This window comes from Mesoplodon mirus, assembly GCF_964341445.2.
Source record: "Mesoplodon mirus genome assembly, chromosome: 3".
Classification (NCBI taxonomy): Eukaryota; Metazoa; Chordata; class Mammalia; order Artiodactyla; family Ziphiidae; genus Mesoplodon; species Mesoplodon mirus.
Window position 1 is genome coordinate 167,008,836 of NC_138978.1, and position 24,033 is coordinate 167,032,868.

Genomic DNA, 24,033 nt, shown 5'->3' on the forward strand with positions numbered 1-24,033 from the left:
TCCTCAGCCCAATCTTCCAATCTCTGCTGGCCCTACCTGACCACCTGTTAGCCCACCTGCTTCTGGGACCCACCTTCCCCGTCTTGTTCAAATCCAGACTAAGTTTTCTCCACCTGGGTTTCTGGGAAGAAGGTCTCATCTAATTTTCTTCCATTGGAGGAAAACTTTCTTTTCTCTCTTTCCTTAATCATCTTTGGCATTTCTGACTGGAGGGCTGGGTTTTCTCTTTGGTCTTTCAACTCAGAGCCATTTGGTTTCTCCATCGCTAACAGAAACAGATCTCTTATTCCTCAGTCGAAACAGTTGGCTGCACTAGTCATTTTAACACCCACACGCAGAGGCCAAAGGACACCAGCACTCAAGCACAGGAGCTGGTGGGCAAGACACGGCTCAGCACCTGGCACCTGGGCACCTGGCAAAAATAGTCAAGAGGGCAGCATCTCAGGTCCATGTCATGGAAGGACCTCTGAGGAGGCCCCTAGACACTCCAGGGCCAGGTTCTGTTGTCAACCCACCCTCCCCCCTCACACACAGTACCTGGGAGACACTGAGCTCCCTGCCATGGGTAATCAGAAGCTTTGTGTCTGGAGTCCTCCATCCCACGCTGGTGCAGCTCTTTCATTTCCTAGCTTTCCAGGTGCTGGACTCCAGATCCACCAGCTCTGAATTACAAGTGGATAGAGGGCAACTAAGGATGGGAGGGGAAGCACCTTTGAGAACTTTGTGAAGGCGTTTTTCCCCTCCATCTCTGCTTCTGACAGCTCCTGCTGGAGCACACTGTTTCTTATGGCCTTTGGTGAGCAGTGCAGAGACTTTTCCAAGGTGTTGCGTGCACCCCACCAAACACACCGTGCTGACCAGGGGAGCCCATCACGTCCTTTGTCCAGATAAGGCACTGGAGCCTTCACCCAATCTGCCCCATGGCCTCCCTCTCCAACACCTCCCACCCCCTTTCCAAGAAGGCTGCTCCATTAGGAAGGGCTGGGCTATTTTCACTTAAGCCCACTTTTCCCCGAATTAGGTCTCAGATCCCTGGGAACTTTGGTGCCTCCGTGAAAGCGACTGGGACTGGTTCCGCAGGCTCCTGAGCGGCTGTGTCCTGCAGGAGGCGTGTTCCGGACCGACAGGGCACCGACACTTAAGGGCGGGGCAGGGAGGGGGTAACTGGCGGGAAGTCGGGGTGGGAGGGAGGGCGAGTCTGGGCCGTGTGCGCCCAAGTCCAAGGGCACCCGTCCTCCGCGGGCCCCAGGGTGGCGAGTTTGGGCCGAGCCCAGGGAGCGGGAGAAGGAGCGAGTCTGATTCAGGAAGTCGAGCCTCTGACATCAGGGGCAGGACGGAGTTGGAGTGAAACCTCAAAAATGCGAGGCGTCGGCCAGCGGGAGGGCAGGGAACACAGAGGGCGCCTTTCTCGCAGCCGGAGGCAGGTACGCGCAGCGCGGGGCGGCCCCCGCTGACCCTCCACCTGGGCCTGGCCCGCGCGGGACCCGCAGGGGCTTCCAACGAGACACCAGGACCTCGCCCCTGCGCCCGATCGCTGGTGCACGGGCAGCACCCGGCGGACCCCCGAGCGACCACGCCTGCAGGAAGCCCTCCAGTGGACTCAAGGGTGAGTCTCAAGATTTTTTGTGGTTGTTGTGTGTGTGTGTTTTAAAACGCTTTTTGAGCTGCCCTCCGTTTGCAAGGGGGGCTTCCCACTCCCTCCTTTCTTTAGAAGATTGAGACCAGCCCTCTAGATAAGTGAAATTTAAGGATTGTTTCCAAACAGCCTCTTGCCCCTTCGCAACTTCACTTCCAGAGTTCCCCCGCTTTGCGAGGATTCTTGGCAGCCTTACTTCTGCTTCTGGGCTGAGTCCACATGGGTTCCTAGTGGGGTTTGGGGTGGAGTTCTCCGACTCCCGGTGACAACAGCTGCCGGCAGGAGCGGCTTGAAAGGGACAGAGGGACATTCAGTTTGCTAACAAAAAAGTCAAGACCTGAGACCCTCCAAAAATCACCCCAGGCTCAGAGGTTTCTAAATTATCCTAGGTGAAGCCAAAGTTTCAAGGGGTCTAAGATACTGGCCACCGCGAAAACATGGCCTGGAGCCAGGGCTGGAATGGGAACCTGTCTGCTCTTCCCGGAGCCTCTGGGGGGATATGCCTTGACACAGACCGCTTGCTAACTTCTTTACCTCTCTCAACACTCCCACACCCAGTCCCTCACCCCACCCATGAAGGTAAAATGGAGGACACAATGAGACCTGTTCCCCTAGTATTTTGAAGAGTTTCACAGGAATACATTATAGTAGAGTTAAACTATGGACATTAGCTAGTGGGAACGCCAGTCCTGCCTATAACCGAAAGGGAAACTGAAGCAGACAGGCACTGCCCTAATTTCTTAGAGAACACTGGCAGCCCACATGCTAGCTGCCTGGCAGGACTGCTCCACAGATTCTGTTGAATGAGGAAGGGTGGTACACTTGAGCATCTGAGAAGCACTTTGCTTCCAAAGCTGTTGCATTTCATTCACTCGGCTGAAGTTCATAAGAACCTGCAGCTAATTTGAAGGGACCCTCATTCTGAAGTCCTCTTGGATAACGGGAGAGCCTTGAGTTATACAGAACAGGACTGGAAGACAGCACTGACGCTAGGTTGTTCCTAACCTCTGTACAAATGGTTTGCAAGTTCCGCCTAGAGAATTCAGCAAGGATGTCACCATCAACCTCCTGGTCTGATGTGTCTATCTTTCGCCTGTGCTGGGCTGGGGAGGCAGCTGTATTAAAAAATCTGATCAAGTTTTTCATTTCATCTGAAGTTCTTGCTCCCCATCCCCACCCCAGATACAATTTTAGGAAAGAAATGTATTGCAAAACAGATGTTTCTCCAGCCTTCAAACTTTGTTAATATTTAGCCTGTGGAATAAAGAAAGGATCTTTTCTGTCCTCTTCCCTGAAGACCAACCCCAAGAGAATAATGAACACTCAACAAGCAGAGTCACTGATTTCATCAAACAGGGATGTACATCCATCCCATCCATTCATTCAACAGTTACTGTACCCACTGTGTGCCAGGCAGTATGCCGGGGCCTTGGAGTCCAATTATCATGATACAGTTTCTGCATTTGAGGACATGAAATCTGGTAAATGAGACAGAGAAGCAAACTACAGTTCAGAATAATACACATCATCATAGCAATAGCTATGGGACACTAAAACAATCCAAAGGAGGGAGTGAATAAATCCCCCAGGAATTATCTGCAGAAATGATGGATGAGCAGGTTTTGAGAATGATTAGGCATTCCCAGGAAAAGTGTATTCCAGACAGAGGAAAGAGTATCTGCAAAATCAATGGCAGGTTGGGGGAATTGCAAGTAACGGGGATTACACTACTGTACAAAAAATGGTGAGCTCTTTCCTGTAGCAGTGGGAAGTCATTTTTTAAACAGGGCAACAGTATGGTCAGATTTGTGTTTGGAGAGAGAACTGATGGCCAGATGGAGGCTGACCTGGAGAGATGAGGAACAGAGATAAGGAAGACCTCAACTAAGATAATGGCAGAGGGAACTGAGAAAAGGGCATGGACTTGAGTGGTGTTTAGGAAGTAGAGTCAAAGGGACCTGGTGACCAGGTGAACGTGGCAAAGGAGGAATGAGCAGAACAGAGGATTATAAGGTGTTGAGCTGGGGATGGGGAGATGCACCATGATGCTTGTAATGGAAACCACATGAACTAGGGGAGGAGTGGGCTTGGGAAGCAGATTTTTGAAGAAAACGATGAACACTTTAGACACATTTAAGTTGGATGTACTCAGGGGATGTCCAGGTGGAGATATATGGGAGGCAGTGGGCACACAGGTCTGGAGCCCGAGGAGAGGCGGAGGCTGCTCCAACGTAACTATCTCAGATGCTGTACAGAAAAGCAGTGTCGAAGGAAGCTAAAGAGGCCCGATTACACTGTCAGTGAGACCACTTGACCCTGAAGAGTCTTGGATTTGTCAGTAATGGCCTACAGGTATTATTTTCATACCACACAGTGACTTCCGGATGACTCTCTCTAGACTCCCAAGGTTTTCCCCGGATGCCTTGCACGGTGATACCTAAAATGTTGGCGAGAACCCTAAAATGGCACACAGGTGGTACAGATGCATTTAACTGAACAAGTAAACCCCCAAGAATCACTCCCCCATGTGAGAAATGAATACTTTAGTTGAATTGTAAAATCTGCAGAGACACCTCCAGAACTCATACCCCAAATCTAGTCATGGCACCTGTGTGGGAGAGTCCTACCTTCATTAAAACAAGAAGGACAACTTTCTCAGACTAATTCTAAACCACTATAGAGTGGTCCTTTAGGTCTGGCTGCCAATGCCCAGATCAGGATCTTATGTGTCCTGGTGTGGAAGAAAAAAATCCTTGAACTTGGAACTAGACAGACATGGGTTCAATTCTTGCCTTGACCACTTACTAGCTGCCCTTGAACAAGTCTTTGAATCTCTCAGCTTCATTTCCCTTATATTTAAAATGGAGATAATTATATCTCACCAGGGCAATAGTCAGAATCAGAATCAAATTGAAAAAGAAAGTACATTTAATGTGCTACATAAATTGTAAGGTTCTATAAAAATGTAAGGGGTTTTTATTAGTAGTACTAGTCTTTCCTCTTGAAGCTACCAAATCAGATGGACTGTGTAGGTGCAGGATCTGGGCAGCGTCTTAGGCCCAGACTCGCAGCTTTTTAACTGCATGAAATATTTTAAGGCAGTAATTATAAAAGTCTCCTTCCATCAGAGCAATGACATGCATCTATTCTGGCCACTTCTCTTTTTACTCCTTACCTAATGTGGTCAGAGACCAAAGAAGTAAATGCTCTCCTAAAGCGTATGCAGGTTGCACGGTGCACAAGGGCTCCTGGGAGCTCATGGGGCTGAAAGCAGTCAGGGTTCCACTTGCTAAGCCACAGACCCACCCCCTTTGCAGCCAAGTCCACCCAGAGGGGACACTTTTTCCTAATCCTCACCAATGTGCTAGTTGAACCAGTAGTGGCCCTGAATCTGAGCATCTTTTGATGGCTTAGATGTCTCTGTGTCTTCTCCCAGCCAGAGAAGCCTGACATATTCCAATCCAGTGAAGCTCAAGTTTTATGCCAACATCCAAACTTTCAAGTAAACATACTCCCTGTAGGAGCTGGTTGTTGAATGAAGAAAGGAAATAACCACAGACTCAGAGACTTCAGATGGAAAGACACTTTAGAGATGAGCTAGCCCCTCCCCCCTCACTCCACAGATGAGCAAACCAAGGTTCAGGGAGGGAAGTGTGTGCCCGGGTCAACAGCTGGTTAATGAAGGGACCAGAATCCAAGTTCAGCAATAGCAAACACTCTCTGGACTTTCTATCACCTGGACCTTCTGTGCCTCACACACAGGGGCACACGCAGGCACTCAAGTGCTGGCAGAGAGGAAAAGCGAGAAGATTCTACTTGAATGCTGAATCTTCCCCGAGTGGTCTCTGGGGGCAGACCTTCAGGAGATGTGGGCAGATCTCCTCCTTTAAAACAATCTCCAGGGCCTCCCTGGTGGCAGAGTGGTTGAGAGTCCGCCTGCTGATGCAGGGGACATGGGTTCGTGTCCCGGTCCGGGAAGATCCCACATGCCATGGAGCGGCTGGGCCTGTGAGCCATGGCCGCTGAGCCTGCGCGTCCGGAGCCTGTGCTCTGCAACGGGAGAGGCTGCAACAGTGAAAGGCCCGTGTACCGCAAAAAAAAAAAAAACTCCATACCACACCCATCCCTTCTGTTTCCTCGATGTCAATCCTTAAACTGTTCTCAAGAATTCCCAGAGAGGCCTCAAGAAGGAAAACAGCATTGGGTGCCTTAAGGAACTAAAGCCTGTTTAGTGTTTCATGAAACTTATCATGAAAACTGTTTCCAGACCAGTGGGTGGGTCAGCATTACACATCAAATATGATATTCAACTGACCATTTGATGAGAAAGGCTCTAAGCGAATCACAGGAGCTCGTGAGACTCATCACAGGCACAGTAAGAGATAAAACCGTGACAGACAGACTTTCCCTCTCCAAGCAGCAAAAGGAAAATCTACAGCAAATTTTTGGATGGGCAATCCCCAGGGCCATCGACCAGCTCAGGTTTCTGACATTTCTCCCACATCAGCCCGAGCCATCTGAACAAAGCACCACCTGGGGACGTCAGTGGCCCCTTAGTGGAGACTGGGCAAGGGTAGCTGAGTTCCAAAACGAACTTCACACAAACACAAGATTCCTTTCTTAGGGCAGCTCCCAAGGGGCTATGGCAGTGTCCGAACCAAATCCTGGCCCTGGGAAGAGACTTCCTCCCACGTCTGTAAGCAAACTGCTCCATGGAATTTGTTGCTAAGAAATGAAGGAAAACCAAATCATAGCTGTGTTTCTTGGTCAAAATTGAAGATTGTGTTTGTAAGTCATTGCAGACTTGCCCTTGCTCTTAACTGTCTATAACTCCTTCCTGTGAGGATGTTTTTCAGTAGACTTTTATTCTCCTCAGATACAATCCTAATTTCAAGCCGCACAGGCTTAAGTAAAGCCCATCAGCAATTTCTTTTTGTTTTCCAGGCAAGTCATAAGAGAAAACTGGCAGAAGAGAAGGGGGAAAAAATGTAATAGCAATAAGGATAGTTGTATGTTATAGTTCTTTTAGTCTTCAAATTGTCCTGAGAAGGAAAAGCTGGGGGTACACAGGTTTAGAGATGTGTATGGAGGCTGGGGGTTGGGGACGGAGAAGAAGGCAGGGGAAACTGGGACATTCAATTAGCTTTACTGTTAATGGGAACAGAATGGCAGACGGTGCACATGCTGGGTCTTAACCTAAATGAGGTGTGACCGCGGCCACCTTAAATAAGAGAAGAGAAAAGCTGCATGCGAGTCCAGAGCCTGCTTTTCCCACCCCAACCCAAGGAAGATCCTGAGGCTGTGTCCTTTCTAGGTTTATAATCTTAGGTTCCTATGCAGCTCCACCAATGGGACAAGGTGCCGGCTTTCAAAAGCCCCTCTGCTGTAAAAGTCCCACCGTAGCCTGACGTTCCAGAGAGCCACTCAGGCACACAGGCCCGAAATCACCCAGGAACTAACGCTGGGGTCAAAGTGACCTTCCCAGTGATCAGGGACTGGGAGCAAACAAATGGGCATCCAACTTTTCTTGCCCCCATGAATCTGTAGTGTGCACACTAGGCTCTCCATAGCTATTTGCTGAATAGTGGTGTTAAGAATTTGGGGCCCACAAAAATGACAGCCACTGCTGCCTCCCAGCCACCCGCCAGGTTGCTTTACGAGCACATCACAGTGGTTTACTCAACATCATGCTAGGGAGAAGCGGCAAGGCTGGAAGAGAACACACCACTCTCAGGGCCAGCCCTGCAGACCTACCCCATCTGTCAAACTCCTTTCTTGTAAGTGACTGATGGCTCCCGCCCTCCCCTCCCTCACTCCGCCTTCCATTCCTGACCTGAAACATCCCCCTGCTCCTGCCCAAGGCCCACAGTCGGCTGAGTAGCAGTTGCCAGTGCAACCTGGCCACGGCCTAGATTAAAACCTCCAGACTCATTATGTGGGTGACCCACCCCATGCCATAATGAGACCTCCCCTGGGAGAGGGGAGCACATTGGCACAGCACACCACCCAGACATTACCTGCTTGCTCAGAGCTCTCCTGGTTTCCAAATTAGAAACTCAGACCCTGCTCTGTGGGATATTTGGCCCAAAGCCTTCTCCGGTTCAGGAAAAAAGCAATGATGTGCCGGGTGCCTTAGGACACTTGCTGATTCCCAAGTATTGTGTTCTTTGTAGTTTTGCATGAAGACATTATTGACCCCTCTGAGGAAAGAGCTGGTTTTTACTGTGTTTCAGTGGATGGGTGGATGGCACAGGTTTCCATGGCTGGATGTGGAAAGAATATCTCATTTCCAGACAGAGATACTGCATTTCCCCCTCCCTGTCTGGGACAAGAGGAAGGGATACAGTCACAGAGCATGTGACACACAGGGAAGAAGGTCTGATGCTCCTGACTGACATTTTCCAGGAATAAGTCTTCAGTGGTTTAAAAAATATTATTCCTTCAATAAGGAATACTTCAACCACTGAGGTATGTGGTCATTCAACATTTGGTATTGGAGTGAATGAATAAATACACACTAAAAAGATAATCAGTGACGTTATACTTCTCAAATCATTAATAATGGAAACTACACCATTCTTTTCCATTTAACCATCAATCAGCTTTCAATAAATTTTGTGTTATCTCCTCCCACTTTTTTTATTGGGGTGAAATTCACATTACATAAAATTAACCATTTTACTGTGAAAAATTCAGTGGCATTTAGTACATTCATGATGCTGTAGAGCCACCACCTCTATCTACTTCTGAAATACTTTCATCGTTGCAAAATAAACCCCCATGCCCATTAAGCAGTTACCTCCTATTGCTCCCTCCTCCCAGCCCGTGGCAACTACCAATCTGCATTTATGGATTTATCTATTCTGATATTTCTTATAAATGGAACCATACAATGTATGCCCTTTTGTGTCTGGCTTCTTTCATTTAGCATAATGTTTTCAAGGTTCATTCATGTTTTAGCATTTATTGGTGCTTCGTGCTTTTTCATGGCTGAATAATATTCCATTGTGTGTATGTACCACCATTTGTTTACCTATTCATCTGTTGATAGACACTTGGGTTGTTTCTACCTTTCGGCTATTGTGGATAGTGCTGCTGTGAGCACGCAGGTACAAGGATTTGTTTGAGTACCTATTTTCAATTGTTTTGGGTAGATACCCAGCAGTGGAATTGCTGGATAATAGGGTAACTCTATGTTTAACTTTTTGAGGAACGACCAAACTGTTTTCTCTTCTCCCACATTTTAATCAACATATTTATAAATTCACTTTCCTTTCTTGAGGATAAAGTGCATATTAAGTGGCGTGCTTTCCCACGCCTGGTCCCTTATTTGTTGCCTTTAATCTTATGCTTTGAGGAAAGATATTAAACCTGGCTTCTTGTGGTCCTAGAGATGAAGAGTTATTTGGATACTTGAGATAGATAATATTTGGGTAAACTATAAGTCCTTCTTGGTGTAGCTGAGTAGTAAGCAACAGATAACACCAGCAATATTTATGGAGGACCTTATGTGTGCCGGGCACTGCATTAAGAAAGTCACATACTTCTCACTTAACCCTCATGACCATTCAACTATGATACCTATTTTACAGAAGAGGAAAACTAAGGTTTCTACCAAGAGCAAAGTTCTCTTCCTCTGGCTCCAGAGTATTATCTGTAAGCCTCTCCTACAAAGAAATTCTGCAACTGCCACCAATGATGAATCAGAAGATGTTCAATATCTTGGGAGCTTACAGTCTACTTTGGTGGATGGATAAAGAGGCAATTATAATACAGTGTCATCAATGTTATGATAGGTGTCAAAACAGGGAGGAAGTGCACTTAGCCCAGCTCTAGGTGACAGACTTACCAGAGGAGACAAAATCTAAGTCAAAGTTGTTATTTCATTTATAAATAAATGAGCCTTTGTGCCCCTTAGTAAGGTTTGACTGTCTCCCATCCTCCCTTTGGCAACACCACCTCATCATTCCCAGAGCCCAGTGTCTGGCCCACAATAGCTGCTCATTAAACACAGGTTAATAAACATATGTGCTTCTGCCGATGGAACTTCCAGCCCCTGTCACACTGTTACAGAACTCCAATGCCTGCAACTCACCTCATATGCTTTCTCAAAAAAACGGTGGCCCAGGCATGAGGGGAAGGAAACTAGAAGGGCTTCTGTTGTTCTCTCTACATCTGACGGCTCGCATACATGAGAAGACAAGAGAAGAGTGGGAAGAAGGGTGGGGAGACGGGGGGGACTGTGAAGACATCTCCCCACACCCAGGGGAGGAGTCTGCAGAGGTGCCTGGGATCCTGAAGCAGAAGTGGAATGAACTGCTAAACCACTTTACCAAACTGTACATTCTCCATTTCATCTCAAGGCTGTGTTGTTACTTCAAGACTCCTAGCTCATGGTTATCTGGTATCTGGGGCAATTCACCTTACCAGCAGGGACAAGAATCAGTAGCCTCACAGAAAGGTCTAGACTCTCCCCAGTTGATAATTCTCACTCCTCTTTCTCAGGGGTTTTCAGTGAGACTGGTTCACGTTCAGCACCTCTCTACAAAAGGGGAACTGCAAAAACTCTTAGGAGCCCTGCTGGCCTTGCTTTAGAAGGCAGGAGCTGTCCCAGCGTGGCTCTGGCTGCATTTTTTTCATACATATTTCTTAAATGTCTTTGTGTGTGCCAGACACTATACCGGAGGCCGTGGGGAATTTAAAAAACAAAAACAGGCACAGATCCCACCTGCAGGGGCCTACTTCCTATGCCTAGGAACCTGCCAGCCCTTAGCCGTAGTCCTGCCCCCTCATCCAGAGGTGGAAGAAACAGCCTCCCCCCTGGGATTAGAGCCTGTCCTGGGATCTCTGCTTGCTGGTGCCACCCTCTCTTCACTCACCACCCAGGCTCTGTATGGTGTGACTCTCAGCATCCCTGACACCTGCTTCATCCCTGCTCAGCTGGCTCCCCAGGCTCTGACCAACTTACCTAAGCCATAAGCTGCTGCTTTGGGTTCCTACCCCAACCGTGAAAGCAAGGCCTTCTTGTTCTGCACAGGCCCCAGTCCTGGTCCCCATCCACTGCTGTAACCCTACCCTGTTATAGCACCCGTGACCTGGTCCTGCAGAGGCCAATGCAAAGCTTGTGGAGATATGAGGGCTTAGTCTCCCAGGAATGAAAATGTGGGCACCCTGGCCTGCAGGAGGTAAAATACAGCCTCACAAAGGCACTCTCAACTCTAGGTCTTTTCCATCCCATAACCATTCAGTCAGTTCACTAATCAAATGGACAAGCATTTATTGAGCATCTACTATGTGCCAACAATGAACTAGGCATGGGGGATTCCTAGAGGAAAAAACTCTCAAACAGTCTATAGTCAAGTGGGAAAGCAGACATGAACAGCATCTGTACCCTAAGAATACAATAGTAAGACAACACAAGTATCCAACAGTATCTTTCACCCATTGTCAAGGAGGTAATATAGGAGAGAGGGACAGAAATGTTCCACCATGATGATCTCTATGTAACCCATGATTGCAGAAAAAGCCCCAGGCCACTCAATTTTCCTTTCTCTTACCCTACCTGGTGGGGGCAGTACAGTACACAGGTCAATCTCTGCTGCAGTTCTACAGGCCAGAGCATTCCTCACTGGCTCTGCCTGAGATAACCAAAGCGTCCTGCCATGCTACACACAGCAGTCATCAATCACTGCGGTCCCTTCTGCATCCCTGAACTCCCCACCGCTGGATCATAGCAGGACTCACAAGCTCAGCACCCACGAGGCCTGACAGATAAAGCCAACATTTATGGAACACTTACTCTGTGCCATGTGCTGCTTTAATGACATGATACAGATGATTTAACTCATCTGATTTCCATAACAATTCAATGACACAGAATCTCTTCTGATTCTTCTTTTATAGTTGAGGAAACTGAGGCACAGAGGGGTAAAGGGACTTTCCAAGGTCAGACAGCTAGTGAATGCAGGAGGGGCAACCTTTGACCCAAGCTGATCCGCCTGAAAGAGTAACACAGGCGGTGCGGGAATACGGGCAGGACCGGCTGTGCTGGAAGCTGTGGTTCAAACAACCTCTCTTCACTGGTCACATCTACCTCAGGGGCTTCCAGCTTGCAACCTGTGGTCTAGGTTTGCCCTTCTTGCACAAAAATCTCATTTGGTTTCTACCAACCTTGGGCTAAATGTTACCAGTATTATTACATGGGTAGGCTAAGTGTGTGTGTGTGTGTGTGTGTGTGTGTGTGTGTGTGTGTGTGAGAGAGAGAGAGAGAGAGAGAGAGAGAGAGATCCCTTTGAACTTGTGCCAACTGGAACCGGCTTTGGTTACCCTTGTGGCCCCAGATTTGAATTCAGGATTATTACCAAGTTTAAGAACATACAAAGGAATAAAGCGTGTTTGGAGTTGAGAGGGAAGGAGGCAGAAAACTCACTATCCACTCAAATTTTCTTACACAATAATCTGCTTTCATGGTTAAACATGAAAAACATCCCCTGAAGGTCCTTGGCCCAGCGTATCATCAGTTACCCCCTGCCCTGTCCCTGAACATTCAAGTCATAATAAGTAAGAAGGTAAGGAGGGAGAGAAGGTCTCCCAGTAGCAGCCCTTCTCCTCAGGCCACTGGAATGCCATGGATTAGAGCAGCTGGCTGGGAGAGGGCCAAGCAGCAGTGAGCTGCTTGTTGCCATGGTAACAATGGGAGATTCAGAGTCCCCAGATCTCGGCCCGGTGCCTAGGCCACCTTGATTGGATTCTTTCTCTGAGCTAGCTGTGCTTTCTTGAGCAGTCTGGAATCTCTTCGTTCTCATCCTCACTGCATTTAATCATTCCATTCTCCCTGCAGGTGCCAAGTCAAATCACACCCTCCTTGAAGCCTTGCCTAGATTCCTCATTGGAATTAACAGTTTCCTCTGTGCTGCTCCCATAACCATTTGTTGGCATTTGCCCCGGGACACTTAACTAGTCATGCTTCATAGTTCCCCTGTGCTCATCCATTTCCCAAACAAAAAATAAATTCCTTGACTTCACAGTCTCCATCTTTAGTTCAGTTTGGAATCCCTTACCCAGGTAGTTGGCAGGTTTCTACATCTTGTTAGGCAGCATTAGCTGGGAGAGCCCTAGAAAAGAGAGAAGTTTCTTGTGCACATAGTAGGTTCTCAACTAACATGCACTGAATTGAACTGTGCGCTGCTGTGCTGCAGCGAGGGGAGAGGGCGGTTCCTGGCCTCCTTGGACTCAATTGTGTCAACAACCCAGGTTCAGGGAAGGAAGAAAAAAGTCAGCAAAGAGTTCCTCCCTCTGGAAAAAAAACAGGGAGAGCTTTTTGCAGTAATAACAGTGAGACAGTGAGACGCTGAATGCTACACACACTACTCTACTCAGTCGGCTTGGCATCTGAAAATTACCAAATGGAATGATATCAATTCATGACACCAAAATATGTTAGGAACACAGCCAATCAGGGCTTTCCAAAAACGTGGCGATAACCTCACTTTCAAGTGATATAATCATAATATTCAATATGGCACCCTGTGAGACAAAGGCCCATATCCATTTGAGGCCAGTGATCTTTGGAAGTCAGGTCTCTCTGCTGTCATCTGTTTCTTGGCACTGACAGCCTCACTGGAGATTCAAAAGTAGCCAGTCACCAAAAGAGGCCTGCGGACTGTGCTTGCAGTCTGGAATGCCCCAGAATATCTGGCATCTGAGCACACTTTGAGCCCAAGCTGAATGAATTCTCCAAGCCCAGAATACTGAAATTCCAATTGGTAGATTTTTTCTTTTCCTGAGTATCTTCTATCTGGCCACAATGCTGGGTGAGAACCCAGAAACCAGGGTAGCAGAGTGGAATCAGCACTGGATATTTAGGGGTAGAACTGCCACATCTTCCATGATCAGCTGTGAGACCTTGGGCAACTCATTTAATTTCAGTGAACCTCAGTTTCCTCGTCTATAAATATGGTCATTCATTAATTCAGCAAATACTTTCCAAGAACAAAACAGGTCCCTGGATGCCCTACTGGGAATAGATTCTGTCTAGAATGGAAGAAAGATGATTAAATAAAATGAACCTAAAGTGGGTTGAGGGCTATGGTAATAGTATAGGGACGGTGATGGGGCACAGGACAGGGGCTCTAATCATAATGAAGTCACAGAAAGTTTCCCAGGGGGGATGATATTTCAGCAGAGACTAAATGCATAGAGACCAGGAGACTGGGGGGTATTGGTTGGGGTGGGATTGGGAGAGAGTTGGGGGTTTCAGATAAAGAAGCTTCCATGAGGCCCTAAAGCAGGGGGGACCACAAATCTCAGGGAGTCTGAGAAATGGAAGGCTTTGTAAACTGGAAAAGTGACTGGCTGCCATTGTTTTCTCCTCTCTTGCTGCTTTTTAGGAGTTAGTGGAGTAAGGAGAGTATCACTCTGGGAAATGGGAAAACTAGAACCCAGTCTGCCCTTGGCCACTGACCAGCTTTGCAATTTTAAACAAATTTTGAACACCCATTTCTGTTCTTTATTCATCTGTGAAATAGGGCAAGAAATCCCTTCCCTCCTCACATTACAGTGGATTTAATGAAGAAATGTTTGCAGAAGCTGTTAAAAAATTAAAACGAGTTATTAAGTGCAGGGTCTTTGCTAGGACTTTCCCCAATCATAAATAAACGCAAGCCCATTCAGACTGGAGAAGTGATTGCATCAGGGTTTTTTCCCCCCTGCCTTCCTTCCCAAGGGATCAGGAGATAAATAGCAGTTTCCCTCTGATTGGTTTGGTGATGTTATTTCAGTTCATAATCCGATTTTGTCTAAGGGAGAAAGTACGCTATTAATAAAAGGGTTTTTTTAAAATTGTAATATTTGTGATTACTGAGCCTGGCTAGCTAGGGCAGACTGCCCATGAGCCCAGGGTGGGGCTTAATCCTGCTCTGGCCAAGGCATACTTCGAATTACAAGAGGGATCAGGTAAGAGAATGTAGCCTCTGAAACACTGATGCTGCTACCTGTCTTCTGCTCACCAACTTTCAGGGCTTCCCTGGGGCCCATTACTGTACAGCAAACCTATGTTGAGCCTTCCCAGCCCCCTGAAATCTCACCAGCCTTGCCGGTACCACATCATTTCCCACTCTTCCTCAGGGGGTTTCTTCACTGCCTTCCCAGTCCCAAACTCCGTATGTGCTGGCCTCTGGACCTCTACTCTTGCTTTCCCATCCTACCCAGCTCAGCCCAGCTTCCCTTCTGCCACCCAAATGTCCAACCCTCCATGTGATAACACCTAGCACGGGGGGGGGGGGAGGGGGGGGGCACCCAACCTCCATCTCCTCCAGGCAGCCTCTCCCTTAAAACCTAAGCCAGGCTTCCCTGGTGGCGCAGTGGTTAAGAATCCGCCTGCCAAGCAGGGGACATGGGTTCAAGCCCTGGTCCAGGAAGATCCCACATGCCGCGGAGCAACCAAGCCCGTGTGCCACAACTACTGAGCCTGTGCTCTAGAGCCCGCGGGCCACAACTACTGAAGCCCGCGCACCTAGAGCCCGTGCTCCGCAACAAGAGAAGCCACTGCAACGAGAAGCCCGCGCACCGTAACGAAGAGTAGCCCCTGCTCACCGCAACTAGAGAAAGCCCGCACACAGCAACGAAGACCCACCACAGCCAAAAATAAAAATAAAAAATAAATTAAAAAAAAAAACCTAAGCCAACATCGATCCCTCTCCTTTCTAACTGTGCATGATTTTGGCACTTCCTGATATTTACCTTAGCCTTTAATCGCTTGTATTATTTTTGAAAATTAAACTGTGAAGAGCATTATCAGTCTATAAAGAATCTCATGTATATATTATTTGACTTTTACCACAACACTGGATGGTGAGTGGAGTCAGTGGGATTATTATCTTCCCATCTGAGATGGGGAACCTGAGGCTTGGAGATTCGGGGACCTGCACTGTCACCTGTCAGGACTTACCATGTTCTAAGCTTCATTCAGAAACTCTCCTAGGATGGGAACCAGATCATAAACCTTTTTTCCCCTCAGCATCATGTTGATCACACAGCAGATAGTTATTAACTAACATTTCTTGAAATGAAATCCATAAGCAACTACCGGAAAAATAATTGGAATGGCGTATTTCACTGATGCACATCATTGCTCTTAGTACTATTAGCCTCTTCGTGTATAAAGAACAGAATGCTTGCAGCATTCCTTTTATTATAGTGGCCCAGTAAACAACCTAAGGGAGGCTCTCACGTGTTCTATACAAACGTCCCCACCCCTGCCCCCGGGGGTCAATCAGAGGGCAGCCACTCATGCAGGCTCTGCCCCTTCTGTTCACACCAAGCAGCACGGCCCCACTGCCTTCTGGCAAAGGACGGAATGTGCTTATCAGAACTGGCCTGGCAGGGTTGACATGCTGGGCTAACCCTTGGAAATCTGGAGTCATCTGGGCACATGGAGGATCCAGGTGGCCCAGAACCGCTGCAGAGCCAGGTGCAAGAGCCTCGAAGGTTGGGGTGGGGTAAGGGTGGGGTCCATCCATCCATTCTGGGTTGGAGGTAGGAAGACCTCCCAGCGTGGAAGCCAATTTTCTAAGAATTCCAGGCCACTGTGACTACCTGGCAGAATTGAGGGGTGTTGTTTGTTGCCATGTCCCTACATCTACTTGGAATAATACCAATTATGACTCTCAATTTTGTACAGCTCCTAACAGCCTAGGAGCACATTCACATGCACTGTTGCTTTGACACAAGGACCCTCCCTGCCAGGCAGGTACTCACTTCCAGTTGGTTGTTGACTTTGGAAAGTACCTGCATACAGTCAGACCTTCAGAACTGCACCAAAGGACTGAGAGGAAAGCCAACCCCCTCCCAGCCCTGCCCCCGATGCCCTTCCGTAGAGGCAAGAATGCTATCTGTCATTTTCTTGTGTCTCTTCCCAGATTTCCCCCATTTTGGAGATGAAGAAGCTGGGGCCCAAAGCAACTGAATGACCTTCCCGAGGACACATACTGAGTAAGTCACGGGTGAGAATTTGAACTGGCTTCTCACACCACTATGAACTTCCCCTGCACTCCAGGCTATATTTTAGCCAAGAATTCAGCTCATGAAAATCTACAAGCATGTAAACAAATAAAACCAGATAAATGTCAAAGCCAGAACTGGAGGCCTGGAGCTCCATAGGCTGTCCACTGAGAAGCAGAGCTGCCTACCCCTCTCAGGGCACTCCAAGCCCCTTCTCTGGCTGCTCCAAGCCAACTCCCATCTCCAGGACTCTCTCCTGCCTTCCACCTAGCAGGGGCAGGACCATACATCCTGACCGTTTTGCTCTATCAAAGTGTTCCCATCCAGTGTCCTATTTCTTCAAGACCCTGATACTTTGAGGGTTGGTCTGATAACAATATGTGTGTGTGTGTGTGTGTGTACACACACACACACACACACACACACATTCTGGGCTGCTAAGGAAAGATAAAACTTAAGGCTGGTACACAGCCTACAGGTAGTCCAGGCCTGAGGCCACAGGTAGAGAGCTGGGAGACAAGATCAGAATTCCCTGGCCTTTCCCACCATCCCCCCACCTCCCAGTGGCCCCATGTGCTTTCCAGAGAGTCTTCCATAAAGCTCTGAGGCCTCCAGGCAAGAATGGAGCAGGGGTGGTAGATAGGGAGGAATGACGGGGTGGGGCTGAGGGAAGAGCGAGTGTGTGAGCATGTGAGTGTGTAAGTGTGTGTGTGTGTGTGTGCACGTACACTTTGGTATCTATGGGGAACTCCCCTAGCCCACAGTCCCCAGCAGTTTCTTCCATCCATACTCCCAAATCACTCATGGGCAATACCTGCAGCCTCCTTTGGGAAGGCCATTTCAGGGGTGGAGAGGAAGATAAGATATTTGGGGGCAAAGGCAGGCAAGTTGAGGGCATCAGGGATGAGGTGAAGCCAGTGGCAGTTGCAGAATTTCTCTAGAACAGGGTCTTACAGGTAACAGTCTATTTGCACAGAAGCACCTAAAGCTGCATTTCATGAGACTGAGCAAATATCATCTGTATCAAAGAAATAGGGTACTGAGGCAAAAAAGGGGGTGCTACTTGCCTGAGTGGGGGCTCGATAAATATTTTAGCACACTCATATATGTCCTCTGCATTCACCAACAGTTATTTACCAAAACTGTAAAAAAAAAAAACATCTACATGCAACGTTAGGGATACAGATGTAAACGCCTACACACAGAAAGTGAAGGTTCATTCTCCAGCAGCATCAACTCTGTGCTACCCGCCCTCTGGACGGAGCCTGTGACCCGAAGTCTGATGAACCTGAAATATTCCACACTGTGCATTCCGCAGGGGTGAGTTATGATTGGAATGAGAATATTTCTGCTCACTCCAGGATTTGGCCTTTACCTTTTAAGCCTTAATATTGCAGTAAGGTAGCTTTCGGCTTTTAATTGCCCTGAGCTTTTGTTAACATTAAATGAAGGGAGGAAATGGAAGGGAAAATAAAACCGTATCTGTATGGCTTTTGAGTTGCATAATTGTATATTTTTGCCACCCCATTAGTTTTCAACTATTCCAGCCCATAAACCTCTCCCCCGCCACCACCGAAGAAAATAAGTCAGTCATTCGGTTATCACTGCAAACTCTGCCAAATTCTCAGTTCTCTTCTCTAATATTAAAGAGAATGATGCACCTTTAAATTGAGTCTATTTTTTAATTACCACCTGTGGGAGACCCTGAATCACACAAGTGCTTGGTCATCTTCTTGCTTTTTAAAAAAACACACGATCCTTCTAGGCAGATATGACACTGGAAGACTTAAACATCAGTTCTTGGAGTCAGCCACAAACTGTCCCCTTTATCTGGGGACCAGAGAAGGCACCACCCCTCCCCGACTGCTTCTAACTCGAAGATGACCTCAGAGCCTCAACTCACACTTTCCAAAAGTAAAACTTGCCGCAGTGCTTTACCACACCTATGAAAACTGGCTCCAAAATCTTTTACCAAATAGTTTCGAAGAGTGAAAATAAGAACAGTATAACCCAGGTATGTCGCTGTAACCATGGCTACAGGTTTTATTAGCACTAATACCAGGATGTGGTCAGACTGGATATATACAGACGGCAAACACAAGCCTGAGTGGTGTCAGAGTGCGTGCCCGCAAACTTTCCAAATTGAAAATGTAGTCCTTAATGACTATGATTCACAAAGGACCTGGGGCGGGTGGAGGTGGGGATGGTGGCAGTGGGTCAGAGGGAGGAGAAGGTTTAGGGCAGAGGGCTGCATCGGTAAGAGAAGTCAGGGTTCTAATTTGAGCTGTAATTCAGCTTTAACACAATCCCCTAATATGCCACTGCTTGCATTTAGATTGCAATTTTCCCTTCTCGATGTTTTCTCACAGGTCTTGTCTGTCCTTCACAACAATCTTGAGAGATATCTGAGATGGCTAATAGCCTCACTTCTCAGACGAGAAAAGGGCTCAGGAAGCTTAACTGATTTGCCCAAGGTCAGAGGCTTGGAGGACAACTGAGCCGGGACTAGAACTGGGTCCTCTTAATATTCTTTCCACTGCACCCCTCTGCCAGCCTTTTGTATTCTGCTTGGGACATTATGATATGTATTCATTCCTCTTGCAAATATCCCTCATCCTTATTATTTGTCTAATTAGCCAGAGACCAGGATTAATCCATTAAACTGGAGGCGACAACTGGAAAGTAAGGCTTGCCTTTTGTCTCTTGTCCTCATCTCTTTTTCAAGCCCCCTGCGTGGTCCTCCCCTTCATGGATGACAGCACAAAGAATAGGTAATGTCGTCCCTATTCCAGAGGGAGGGTGTGGTCCAGGGGCTACAGGCTTAATATGCCTCCAGGGACCAGGTAGGTGTCAGGACTGGGTGAAGCCAGCAGGGTGGAGACTGGGGTACAGGCTGGGGGAACATCAGTCCTTCTAAAGCTCCAGCAGATTATAGCTATGTGGGAGGTTAGTATGACCAAATTTTAGGACTCGCTAAAGATTGAGAATTTTATATGAAATCAGAGGAGGAAAAAAAAAAAGTAAAATAGAAGCGCCTATGGGTTGGATATAGCTCCCGGGCTGTCAGTGAGTACTCTAAGGAGTTTTATGCCTTTGGGTCCCCAGCACCCACTGTCATACGTGACATATTGCCCTTCTCTTCTTGTATTTTTGGTCCTATTAAAATGTGAGCTCCTTGAGGTCACAGAAGGTGTTTTAGTCCATCAAGAGTATATCCATAGGGTGTGGCACACCTGGCAGGCTTTCAAATGCTTGACAGATGAATGATTGGTGAATACCCCTTCATCCTAGAAGAGAGAAGTCCTCAGCATCCGTCCGGAGAATGGCGGAATGTAAGGACACAACAAATGGTGGCTTTTGGATTCAATAGATCATTCCCTGTTCCTGTGAAAGGCGATAAGACATTATGCCAAACCTCTGTTTTTGAGGCTTTGGCCTCCTGAGGTATCTATGTCAAAAGAGGCCAGTCAAAGGAAAACAAGTGAGCATTCTAGCTGAAATGAAGAGGAGAAAGTTGATAGTGATGGACAGAACAAGGCATCCCTAAGAAACTAGATCCTGGAGGTCAGGAGGGCTGAAAGAGGGGCGGCAGCTGAGAATGAAGGGAAATAAAATTAGCAAGAACGCAGGGGGCAGGCAAATGGGTCTGCCCTGATTCCTAGGATTGGCTGACTCACTCCCACCGGTTCACAGAGAAGTTGATCGGACTCTGCTTATGAATTCTGTAATGAATGGATGCTTTTGCCTTTCACACAACATGAGTAGTATAATAACAAATAGGGTGCTATATGGTTTTCAAGGCAACTTTAAGGACCCCACTGTGTGAAGTGTACTTAGCCTACACGCTTTACACACATTGTCTTTACACACGTCATTCACTCACTCACGCACTCATTCATTCATTCATCCATTCAACAAATACTTATTGCTAGCCCACTTTCTGCCAGACACTGTTCTGGGGAGAAAGAATAAAAGGATGTAGCACAGTGGAAAAAACACCTCGCCGACCTTCCTCCCCACGGATACAACAGAAATACAGCTACACGTGGAACAACTCCTACAGAACACCTACTGAACGCTGGCAGAAGACCCCAGACCTCCCAAAAGGCAAGAAACTCCCCACATACCTGGGTAGGGCAAAGCGGAGAGATCCGCACACAGAGGATCGGTGCCGAGCGGCACTCACCAGCCCGAGAGGCTTGTCTGCTTGCCCGCCGGGGCGCGCAGCGCTGGAAGCTGAGGCTCGGGCTTCGGTCAGAGCGCAGGGAGAGGACTGGGGCTGGCGGCGAGAACTCAGCCTGAAGGGGGCTAATGTGCCACAGCTAGCCGGGAGGGAGTCCGGGAAAACTCTGGAGCTGCCGAAGAGGCAAGAGACTTTTTCTTCCCTCTTGGTTTCCTGGTGCGCGAGGAGAGGGGATTAAGAGCGCTGCTTAAAGGGGCTCCACGGACGGGCGCGAGTCGCGACTGAAAGCGCGGAGCCCAGTGACAGGCGTGGGACGCTGGGGCTGCTGCTGCCGCCGCCAAGAAGCCTGTGTGCGAGCGCAGGTCACTGTCCACACCGCCCTTCCGGGAGCCTGTGCAGCCCGCCACTGCCGGGGTCCCGGGATCCAGGGGCGGCTTCCCTGGGAGAACGCACGGAGCACCTCGGGCTGGTGCAACGTTACGCCGACCTCTGCCGCTGCAGGCTCGCCCCGCACTCCGTGCCCCTCCCTCCCGCCCGGCCTGAGTGAGCCAGAGTCCCCGAAGAGGCTGCTCCTTTAACCCTGTCCTATCTGAGCGAAGAACAGACGCCCTCCGGCGACCTACACGCAGAGGCGGGGCCAAATCCAAAGCTGAGACCCAGGAGCTGTGAGAACAAAGAAGAGAAAGGGAAACCTCTCCCAGCAGCCTCAGAAGCAGCGGATTAAAGCTCCACAATCAACTTGATGTACCCTGAATCTGTGGAATACATGAATAGACAACACATCATCCCAAATTGAGGAGCCAGGAGTCAGTGCTGTGCCTCTGAGGTGGGAGAGCCAACTTCAGGACACTGGTCCACAAGAGACCTCCCAGCTCCACATAATATCAAACGGCGAAAATCTTCCAGAGATCTCCATCTCAACACCAGCACCCAGCTTCACTCAACGACCAGCAAGCTACAGTGCTGGACACCCTATGCCAAACAACTAGCAAGACAGGAACACAACGCCACCCATTAGCAGAGAGGTGGCCTAAAATCATAAAAAGTCCACAGACACCCCAAAACACACCACCAGACGTGGACCTGCCCACCAGAAAGACAAGATCCAGCCTCATCCACCAGAACACAGGCACTAGTCCCCTCCACCAGGAAGCCTACACAACCCACTAAACCAACCTTAGCCACTGGGGACAGACACCAAAAACAACAGGAACTACGAACCTGCAGCCTGCAAAAAGGAGACCCCAAACACAGTAACATAAGCAAAATGAGAAGACAGAAGAACACACAGCAGGAGAAGGAGCAAGATAAAAACCCACCAGACCTAACAAATGAAGAGGTAATAGGCACTCTACCTGAAAAAGAATTCAGAATAATGATGGTAAAGATGATCCAAGATTCTATTTCCCAGATCCAAAATCTTGGAAATAGAATAGACAAAATGCAAGAAACAGTTAACAAGGACCTAGAAGAACTAAAGATGAATCAAGCATCGATTAAAAACACAATAAATGAAATAAAAAATACTCTAGATGGGATCAATAGCAGAATAACTGAGGCAGAAGAACGGATAAGTGAGGTGGAAGATAAAATAGTGGAAATAACTGCTGCAGAGCAAAATAAAGAAAAAAGAATGAAAAGAACAGAGGACAGTCTCAGAGACCTCTGGGACAACATTAAACGCACCAACATTCGAATTATAGGGGTTCCAGAAGAAGAAGAGAAAAAGAAAGGGACTGAGAAAATATTTGAAGAGATTATAGTTGAAAACTTCCCTAATATGGTAAAGGAAATAGTTAATCAAGTCCAGGAGGCACAGAGAGTCCCATACAGAATAAATCCAAGGAGAAATACGCCAAGACACATATTAATCAAACTGTCAAAAATTAAACACAAAGAAATCATATTAAAAGCAGCAAGGCAAAAACAACAAATAACACACAAGGGAATCCCCATCAGGATAACAGCTGATCTCTCAGCAGAAACTCTACAAGCCAGAAGGGAGTGGCAGGACATACTTAAAGTGATGAAGGAGAAAAACCTGCAACCAAGATTACTCTACCCAGCAAGGATCTCATTCAGATTTGATGGAGAAATTAAAACGTTTACAGACAAGCAAAAGCTGAGAGAGTTCAGCACCACCAAACCAGCTTTACAACAAATGCTAAAGGAACTTCTCTAGGCAAGAAACACAACAGAAGGAATATACCTACAATAATGAACCCAAAACAATTAAGAAAATGGGAATAGGAACATACATATCGATAATTACCTTAAATGTAAATGGACTAAATGCTCCCACCAAAAGACACAGAGTGGCTGAATGGATACAAAAACAAGACCCATCTATATGCTGTCTACAAGAGACCCACTTCAGACCTAGAGACACATACAGACTGAAAGTAAGGGGATGGAAAAAGATATTCCATGCAAATGGAAACCAAAAGAAAGCTGGAGTAGCAATTCTCATATCAGACAAAATAGACTTTAAAATAAGGACTACTAGAAGAGACAAAGAAGGACACTACATAATGATCAAGGGATCGATCCAACAAGAAGATATAACAATTGTAAATATTTATGCACCAAACATAGGAGCACCTCAATACATAAGGCAAATACTAACAGCCATAAAAGGAGAAATCGACAGTAACACAATCATAGTAGGGGACTTTAACACCCCACTTTCACCAATGGACAGATCATCCAAAATGAAAATAAATAAGGAAACACAAGCTTTAAATGATACATTAAACAAGATGGACTTAATTGATATTTATAGGACATTCCATCCAAAAACAACAGAATACACATTTTTCTCAAGTGCTCATGGAACATTCTCCAGGATAGATCATATCTTGGGTCACAAATCAAGCCTTGGTAAATTTAAGAAAATTGAAATTGTATCAAGTATCTTTTCTGACCACAATGCTATGAGACTAGATATCAATTACAGGAAAAGAGCTGTAAAAAATACAAACACATGGAGGCTAAACAATACACTACTTAATAACGAAGTGATCACTGAAGAAATCAAAGAGGAAATTAAAAAATACCTAGAAACAAATGACAATGGAGACACGACGACCCAAAACCTATGGGATGCAGCAAAAGCAGTTCTAAGAGGGAAGTTTATAGCAATACAATCCCACCTTAAGAAACAGGAAACATCTCGAATAAACAACCTAACCTTGCACCTAAAGCAATTAGAGAA

The 24,033-nt window shown here is 47.2% G+C and overlaps 1 protein-coding gene across 2 annotated transcripts in view; it reads left to right on the top strand.

Moving 5' to 3' along the window:
* The first annotated feature begins 1,200 nt into the window (after positions 1–1,200).
* The window catches only part of KIAA0040, a 41,872-nt gene continuing 19,039 nt past the window's right edge, over positions 1,201–24,033 (top strand). Inside the window, exons 1-3 of one of the 2 annotated variants that reach the window (XM_082613244.1) lie at positions 1,201–1,606; positions 16,555–16,627; positions 17,766–17,956. The gene's annotated coding sequence lies outside the window, so the exon portion shown is untranslated. The remainder of the gene's footprint in view (positions 1,607–16,554; positions 16,628–17,765; positions 17,957–24,033) is intronic. The other variant, XM_082613243.1, reaches the window with a different exon arrangement.